Genomic DNA, 9,547 nt, shown 5'->3' on the forward strand with positions numbered 1-9,547 from the left:
GTGTTGATTTCAATGAGGTTTTCTCACTTGTGGTAAAGCACACCTCCATTAGGATTCTACTGTCTGTAATTACTCAAAGAAACTGGGAGCTGCATCAGCTATATGTGAAGGCAACCTTCCTTTATGGTGACTTGGAAGAGACAATATATATGGAGCAGCCTCTTGGATTTCATGTAGCTGGGCAAGAAGACAAGGTCTGCATACTCAGGAAAAGTTTGTATGGGCTCAAGCAAAGCAGCCGTCAGTGGTACAAAACTTTTGATGCACATCTCATGAATATTGGTTTCATTAAGTCTGCTTATGACAGCTGCGTTTACATCAAGTCAGCAGATGGAAATGTAGTAGCTTACTTGGTCTTATATGTTGATGATACGCTAGTTGGGGCAGAGAATTTGGCAGAAATTGATATTGTAAAGCAAGAGCTCAAGAAGGAATTTGAAATGAAGGATTTGGGAGAGGCTTGAAGGATATTAGGAATGGATATTCAAAGAGACAGAACCAAAGGAGAGTTGTGGCTGCTGCAAACTGATTACTTGAAGAAGTTGATTCAGAGGTTTCAGATGGAGAATTCCAAAAGTGTATCAATTCCACTGGGGCAACAATTTAAGCTCTCACTCGAGCAAATACCAAAAACAGAAGAAGAAAGGAAAGAAGTGCAAGATATCCCTTATGCCAACATTGTGGGTAGCCTTATGTATTGTATGGTATGCACCTGACTTGGCGCATGGGATTAGTGTGACCAGTAGGTATATAAAGGAGTTTGGGAAGGATCACTGGATGGCTTTGAAATGGGTTTTGAGGTATGTCAGTGGGACTAAGAATGTTGGAATCTTGTTCAAGCAGCAAGAGAGCAGTGAAAACCCATTGTTGGGGTATTGTGACTCGGACTATGCGACTAATCTGGACACAAGGAAATCTCAAAGTGGATATATCTTCAAGCTCAACAACAGTGCAGTGAGCTGGAAGTCTACATTGCAATCTGTGGTCGCTTTATCCACGACAGAAGCTGAGTACATAGCACTTACCGAAGCTATCAAAGAAGGAAAGTGGCTAAAGGGGATTCTTGGAGATTTTGGTATTGGGCAAGACAAGGTAAGGGTATTGTGTGACAGTAATAGCGCGAAATGCCTATCGAAACACCAGTTCTTCCATGAGAGAAGTAAACACATCGACGTTCGGCTACACTTCATAAGGGATGAAATAGCTACCGGAGAAGTCGAAGTGGTGAAAATTGGAACAGAGGATAATGCAGCTGGTGCGTTAACCAAGGCACTTCCAGTTGCTAAGCTACAACATTGCTTAGAGCTGGTTAGTGTGTTGTCTCATTAAGGTGGAGTTGTGAGAAGGAAAGGGAGTATCTTGGTTTGTAGTTGTTCATGGCCAAGGTGGAGATTGTGAGTTATAATGGTCATGCAACGTATGGTGTGTACTAAGGTGCATGGTAGCTCACGTGTGCGATAGCTCACTGGATTAATGCTAAGAGAGTTAGTTACAACAGAAGCCTTTTCCAGCTGTGAAGATATAAAAAGGAAGTTTCAACTTCCGGTTAAAAGAGAGAGAGTTTTATACCCAAAGAGAGAAAGGAAGAGAATTCGTCGATAGAGCAGAGAGGTTAGTATCTTGAGTGTGTTGTAATCTTAGTCTTCTTCTTGATTCTTTGTAGTTCATCTTTGAGAGTGTAAACTGCAGTGAGTAATACAATCGAGATCCAAACCTTTCCCGTGGATGTAGGTTTATACCGAACCACGTAAAATCGAGTTGTGTTGTCTTGTTTTCGTTTTCTTTATTGTTCGGTGATCATATCGGCGCCCAATCCCTGACAATAGTAGTATAAAATTCAATACTGCCGAAAATTGAGAAACCCAATCAAGACAATTAACAATCTTCACTTGCGTAAGTACGTACGTATATTGAGCAATCGGAAGTAAAATCATAGAAGTAATTCAGTTGTGGGAAGCATGAAGATGAGAATGAAAGAATCAATAATGGTAAACCCAATGGAAGAAACTCCAAGGGGCAGTGTGTGGCTCTCCAATTTAGACTTAGTTTTTCATGAGACCTACCATACTCGGTGGATGTACTTGTACCGCTGCGATGGCGCCGCTGGCTTCTTCTACACGGCGGTGCTGAAGGCAGCTCTAAGCCGAGCCCTTGCTGAGTTCTACCCGTATGCGGGCAGGCTGAGAAAGGAAAATAGCGGTCGCCTTGATGAGATCAACTGCAACGAGGAAGGGGTGTTGTTCATGGAGGCAGAGTGTGAAAGCACCCTCGATGACTTGGTGATTTCTACACCCTTAGCCCTGACCTCAACCTCATCCCCACTGTCGATTACTCTCAAGGAATTTCCACCTTCCCTCTTTTTCTGGTGCAGGTGCGTTTCACTTACTATTATCCAAAATTTAATTATAGATATCTTCCTAGATATGCCCACGGTTTCAGAACTGAACTGCGAGGGTGTTTTGCGGTTACGGTTTCGTTTCAGAACCACTGGTTTTTCGGCAGTTTTTTTACGGCTTTTCATGATTCCGAACCGCCGGTTTTGAGCGATATTTTGCGGTTTCGGCTCGGTTTCACGATTCTCCGGCGGTTTTTGCCGATTTCAGGAACCATTGGTCCCGGCACGGTTTCGGTTCTGGAATTTTGGAACTTGAACCGAACCACAGTTCTAAAAGTGACAGTTTTGGTTCGATTTAAATCCCATGATTCCAATTCGGAATAGGAACCGCCGGTTGTGGTTCCACGGTTAACCGCCCGAACCGAAAACCTTGGGCATCTCTAATCTTATGAATCGATTCATTAATGTGATTTTTGTACATGTAGTTAACTCATTTCAAATGCCGCGGAGTGAGCGTAGGTTTGGCCAACGAACATCACACATCAGACGGGTTTTCCGCACTCCATTTCATCAACACGTGGTCGGAAATTGCTCGCGGCCTTACCACCGTCCCTACTGTTTCCTTGGACCGGCGCGTCCTCTCGGCGTGCAACCCCCCGCAACCCCGGTTCCGCCACATCGAGCACCAACCCCCTCCGCGGCTCAAAACCCCAATCCACGGCGGAGACACAACATTCTCCACGTTCAGACTAAGCTGCGATCACATCAACGCCCTCAAGCAAAAATGCAGCGGCAGTTCGAATTATACAACTTACGAGGTTGTGGCAGGCCACGTGTGGCGCTGCGTGAGCATCGCCCGCAGCCTGCCTCAGGATCAGGAGACGAAGCTGCAGTTCCCTCTGAATGCGCGGCAGAAACTACAGCCCCCTCTCCCAGAGGGTTTTTTCGGGAATGGGATTTTCTACACGGGTGCATTGGCAGTGAGTGGGGAGCTGGAATCGAAGCCGTTGAGGTTCGCGGTGGAGAAAGTGCACGAGGCAATCACTCGAATGGGCGATGAATACATGAGGTCTTCTTTGGATTACTTGGAGTTGCATATGGGGAATGTGGAAGGCATAATTCGCAGCCAAAACAACGTGAAAAGCCCCAATTTCGGGGTTAGGCTGCCGTTCTATGAAGCGGATTTCGGATGGGGGAAACCTGTTTTCATCGGACCCGGCGGAGCTATCTTCGAAGGGAAGAGTTTTCTGTTTGCTGATCCTCAAAATGAAGGAGGCGCGTTGCTTGCGATCACACTGCACCAATACCCAATGAAACGATTTCAAAAGCTGCTATATAACGATGATTCATGCCTCGTGTCTAAAATTTGAGAGTTGTACTACACAAAATTGGTTGTTATCATTAAATCATTTACTTGTAGGAGCATATATTATCACTCTTGATTGAGCTGTTTAATAATTTGAAGTGGGATACTATCATGATTTGGGACTGCATGATGAAGAAAAAACAGTTGGGAGACTGGGTTTTCTTTTTTTTTTAATAACATTGGGCTGCTTTTTTTTATATGGGCCTCTTAATCAAATAAATGGGGACTGTAGTTTAGGCCAACTTTTTGGTAGAAGATTGAACCAACAATGTGAAAGTGGAAGCCTTTGTTTTAATTAATTTAGCGGGCCGGTATATATGTGAAGACCATGGTTTGGGCTGGATTAATTAAATACTGGTTAAGTTCAACAATGATTGGTTGGGCTAATTGAAGTGTTGAAGTTGTCAAGGGTCAAACGGAGGGCGCGAATATCCGCCGCGACATCTCAAACAGCCGGAAAAAAATTAATAGAAGGATGGAGATGATGTTCTTATAAACTACAAAAAATTTTAGAATTTTCTAAAAAAGATCGAAGGATAAAATGAATATTACATGTGTGCTTTGTTTTTTTAAAAAATAATTTCTTAAAGTCTGATTTTTGCCTGTTATGTTCTTTCAAGAAAAGTGATTTTTGCAGACTATTTTAAAGTCGGAATGGAAAGTCAAATTGAGGAAGTAAGCAAATGAGGCGAGCTATGTTTTTTAACTGGGACTGTCGTATTTATATTTTGATGTAAAAGGTGATGTGGAGTATGTTTATCATACCGTGTTTTGTTTAGATGCATGGAACCTATTTGTAGTAGCGTTTTCCATTTATTGTAATCGAATTAGGGTTTGGGTGTGAGGTGAGCTTACACCGATGGTAGATCGTGCTCCATCTTTTGAGTTGGCTGGTCTAGTGGCGGAACATAGTAATTCCCTGTCATGTATAGTTCAGATATAGAATGATGATGATGATGCAATTAGACATTTTAGTGTTTCAGATTTTCAAAGTTAAAATCCTGAGGTCACTCAATAGTGAAATTTAAATATTTTTATAAAAATGTATTTTCGGCATGAGTTTATTGAGTGCACCAAGTACTTAGCCCTATATATGGTTTAAAATTGTGCAGGTTGAGTGAGTTGTATTGATAATGATGTAAAGAGTTGAATATTTTTGGTTAGGTGTTTCAACCCTAAAATGAGTATAAAATAATTTAATAAAAAATATTCAATTAATTTAATTATTTTAAATAATTAATTTAATTAGGTGTTTTATTCTTGATTATTATTATGAATGCAATTAGAGACGTATGTATAAAAAACTAAAAAGAAATAAGAAAGGAAGAAAAAAATCATGGTACTATTTTAATTGAAATTTCCAAAAATGTCATTCATAACCAAAAAATAATACTCCCTCCGTCCCACGTTACTTGAGTCACTTCTTTTTCGCACTCGTTTTGAAAAAATAATAATAAATAGTTAAAGTGGAGAAAAAATAAAGTAAAAATGAGAATACTATAGTTAAGAGTCTTCTCTACATTATTCTCTCTCTTACTTTTCTTTCTCTTCACTTTAACTATTTATTATTATTTTTTCAAAATGAGTGCAAAAAAGAAATGACTCAAGTAACGTGGGACAGAGGGAGTATAAGTATTTGGTACCTAGTGTTATATTGTCACGGGGTACCAAAAAAGATATAAAATAAAGATTAGGTATCATTTATATGCGAAAGTGAAAGATCGGGTACCATTTATGTAGTTCCCTCTTTTCTAATTTGAAATTTTTTCCTTTCCATCAACACGGATTTTCTTCTTTCTTCCACTGTTCTAATTTTGTACTACTAGTATAAAGGTTGTGTCTATCCCTTCTTACCAATTCTTATTTTTCTATGATATTCAAAAGTCATCTACACAATTTTTATCACATACAAACGCATTTAATAAATTCACTCCTCGTCAATTTTTCTCCTAGTTGCAATTCCATAACATACGTTCATAGATTCTCTTTTGTATTAAATCCCTGCAATAAATTAATTCTTCACCATATTTTAACTTCTCAATTTGGCAAGCCCCAATTTAATTAATTTAACCTTTCCAGTGTAGAAATAGGGAAAAATATAGAACAAAGATATTAGGAAGTTAGAATAACGGTGACAACGGGTGCAATAATAGAGAGAGATAAAAGGGGCATCTCACACACTAATGTTGGTGACTTTGGTATTGCTACAATTCATATAACATGATAGAGACTCTATAAGGTTGAATTGAGCAAAAATTGGTGAAATATCAAAATTAAATTCAGTTTCATAAAACGGGCATTAAAGGCAAATCATCCTATTTTTATGAAAAGTCAGTAGTCACATCCAATGAATGGTCCCCTCGAGCTAGCTTATCATGTGAATATAAAATTAATTTGAAATATGAACTATTTAATGAACTTCTTATGTAACTACTTATAAATAAACTATAGAGTCATACAGATATCTTTGTAATTGGCGACAAACATTAACACAAAATTACCATTAAAACTATAATTTTCAAAATTCCCGATCGATGGGCCAAGTACAGCTCTGTCCACTATCATTTCCTGATATGTCGATACCCAAAAATAGTAACCCACGCCCATTATTTGGTACTAGTATGAAATTATTTTCAAAGTGGACATTTCCCTTGTCGACAGTAATTAAAAACTTCATGGATTTATGAAATTATTTTCAAAGTGGCCATGTCCCTTGTTGTCAGTAATTAAAAACTTTCATGGATTTAACCACGCATACTTATATACCTTATTCAACTTTGATTCATAAAAATAATCGAAGTATTTAATAACCCTAGGTCCTATTGCTTATAGCACTATAATCTAAAATTAAGACCAAATCTGCACCCTTATATTTTAAAACGAGCGATGAGATTAAACCTTACGAATTAATATATTGAATTAATTTTGAATTTTGTTTCTCCTCTTTTATTTATTGATTTTATTTTATTAGTACTTGAATTATGTCATGAAGTATATATATATATTTTGGTGTTGTAATAAATTTGACTTATATTTCTATAGTAGGCATTTATTTTCGGTACGGGATTTAAGAAAAAATTGTGTTAAGCGGAGTTAGGTTAAGGAAGAAGAAAGTAGAAATGAAAAAGGTAGAGAGATGAAAGAGAATAAAGTAAAAGAGAGTAAAGTAATTGAGAAGAAATGTATTGACTTTTAATAAAAAGAAAAATGACTCCACTATGAAACGTACCAAAATAGCAAAATGACTCTACTACTATGGAATGGACGGAGTATACATGTTTATTGTTTTTTAATTTTACAACTAAAATGGTAAATAGTGGGAGTTAATGTTTGTGAGTGGAGCAGCGCGAGGGCTTGAGACGGAAAAAAGAAAAAGAAAAAGAAAAAGAAAAAATATTCATATGGAAGAAACCAATCAACAATCTCAACTATAAATTGAACTATCGGAGTTTTTCCTGAAAACCGTCGACTACTCGCATGGAATTTCCACTTTTTTCTGGTGAAGGTGCGTTTCTACTTTATTCTTTCTATATTAACATAATTAGTCTTAAAATCGATTGTTTAATGTTTTTTGGAAATATATAACATATGGTGCAGTTAACTCGTTTCAAATGCGGGGGAGTGAGGTTAGGTTTTACCAACGAGCATCACACATCAGACATGGTTCGAAATCGCTCGCGGCCTAACCGTCGTCCATCCTCTTTCCGCGTCCTCTCAGTGCCGCGGCCCCGTTTCCACCAACACCCTCCGCCGCTTAAAACAACCCTTCTCGTTGATGGTGACACAACAACCTCCACATTCAGGCTGAGCCGTGATCACATCAAAGCCCTCAACCAAAAATGCAGCGGAGACGAGGCTGGAGTTTCTTGTGAACGTGCGGTAGAAGCTACGTCCTCCTTTGCCGCAGGGATATTTAGGCAACGGTTTACTTTACTTAAGATCGGCGTTGGATTACTTGGAGATGTATTTGGGGAAAGTGCAAAGCATAGCCTAAGCTATGTGAATTGCACATATTTCGAGATAACCAACTGGAGTAGGCTTCTATTCTATGAGTGAATTTTGGATTGGGGAAGCCTGTTTTTGTCGGACCTGATGGAGGTCTCTATGAAGGGGATAGTGTTATGTTTGCCGATCCTCAAAATGAAGGGGGCCCGTATATTATCACTATCCCCTTCATAGAGACCTCCGTCAGGTCCGACAAAAACAGGCTTCCCCCATTCAAAATCCACTTCATAGAATGGAAGCCTACTCCAGTTGGTTATCTCAAAATATGTACAATTCACATAGCTTAGGCTACGAACAATGCTTTGGACTTTCCCCAAATATATCTCCAAGTAATCCAACGCTGACCTCAAGTAAAGTACACCGTTGCCTAAATATCCTTGCGGCAGAGGGAGACATAGCTTTTGTCGCGCATTCACAAGAAATTCTAGCCTCGTCTCCTGATCACTCGGCAGGCCACGGGCGATGCTCACGCAGCGCCGCACGTGGAGTATATTTTATCACCCTTAAATGTTCTAAATTTTTGTGATTCCATATGTTTTAGGATATTGGTCATTGCTTGTTGTAAGGTTTTAAAAATCAATGCCGATTTTGGCTATTTCATTTTATTAGAGTGGATTAATTTAATTATATTATCTAACTTAAAGATTATTGAATAAATGAAAAAATTATAAATTGATAAAATAGACAATATTAATAAGAAAATGGTCATTGAATTATACGTTTTGCACGTAAACGATCCGTGAACTTTAAAATATCATGTGTAGTTTCTGAATTAAGGTATAAGAGCATCCACAGTGGGGCGGACGATGCGATGGACGATGCATCGTCCGCCATTGTGGCGTCGCGGACGATGGGTTAACCATCGTCCGCGCCCGACCGATCATCCGCGGACGAAGCGCGGACGATGCGCATCGTCCGTCGCATCGTCCGCCACTGTGGCGTCGCGGACGATGCGACGGAAGATGCTCACGCGTTTTTTTTTTTTTCCAAATTTTTTTCTTATTTAAACACCACAATTCTCTACCATTTCACACACTCCAATTTCACATCTCTTCAATTTCTCTTCAATTATTTTCTCTCATCGTCTCAAAAATGAATCCCGACGACTACGATTTGAGTACATCAGATGGCTGCAGACGGGCCTTGACTCGAGCCTTGTTCGATGTCGTTAATGAAGCCGCGGTGGAATGCTTGGCACAAATGCGGCGGGAGCAGGCAGCGGCAGCAGCGGCTCCGGTGGCGCGGGTCCCTCGGCCGATACGACGTCGGACGTATGTCCCGCGCGAGCACGACGTAGCTCACGAACGTCTGTTCGCAGATTATTTTGCTGAGAATCCAAGGTGGGGCCCGAATGTTTTCACCGCCGTTTTAGAATGAGCCGAGATCTTTTTCTCCGCATTGTGCACACGTTGGAGGGACGTGATGAGTACTTCCAGTATCAGGAAGACCGGATCGGCAGACCCAGACTTACGCCGTTGCAGAAGTGCACGGTTGCGATCCGCCAGTTGGCCTATGGCACCACATCGGATATGTTCGACGAGTACCTTCACGTCGGGGATACAACTGGCCGCGAATGTCTCAAGACTTTTTGTAAGTTAGCTGTGGAGGCTTTTGGCGACACATATTTGCGACGCCCGACTGCTGATGATTGCCAGAGCCTGATGCAGATGCACTAGACGGTGCACGGCTTCCCTGGGATGCTAGGGAGCATAGACTGTATGCTCTGGCAGTGGAAGAACTGTTCGACGGCGTGGAGAGGCCAATTTACTAGCGGCTACAAGGGCAGCCACCCGACGATGATCCTGGAAGTCGTCGCTGACCACCGCCTCTGGATCTGGCAT

General features: G+C 40.5%; 1 pseudogene; it reads left to right on the plus strand.

Moving 5' to 3' along the window:
• The first annotated feature begins 1,958 nt into the window (after positions 1-1,958).
• Positions 1,959-3,705, plus strand: LOC148927340 (rosmarinate synthase pseudogene; annotated as a pseudogene).
• Positions 3,706-9,547: the final 5,842 nt, after the last annotated feature.

This window comes from Salvia hispanica, chromosome 4 (genome assembly GCF_029641045.1).
Source record: "Salvia hispanica isolate PSC_SH4W2 chromosome 4, Shi_PSC_v1, whole genome shotgun sequence".
Taxonomy (NCBI): domain Eukaryota; kingdom Viridiplantae; phylum Streptophyta; class Magnoliopsida; order Lamiales; family Lamiaceae; genus Salvia; species Salvia hispanica.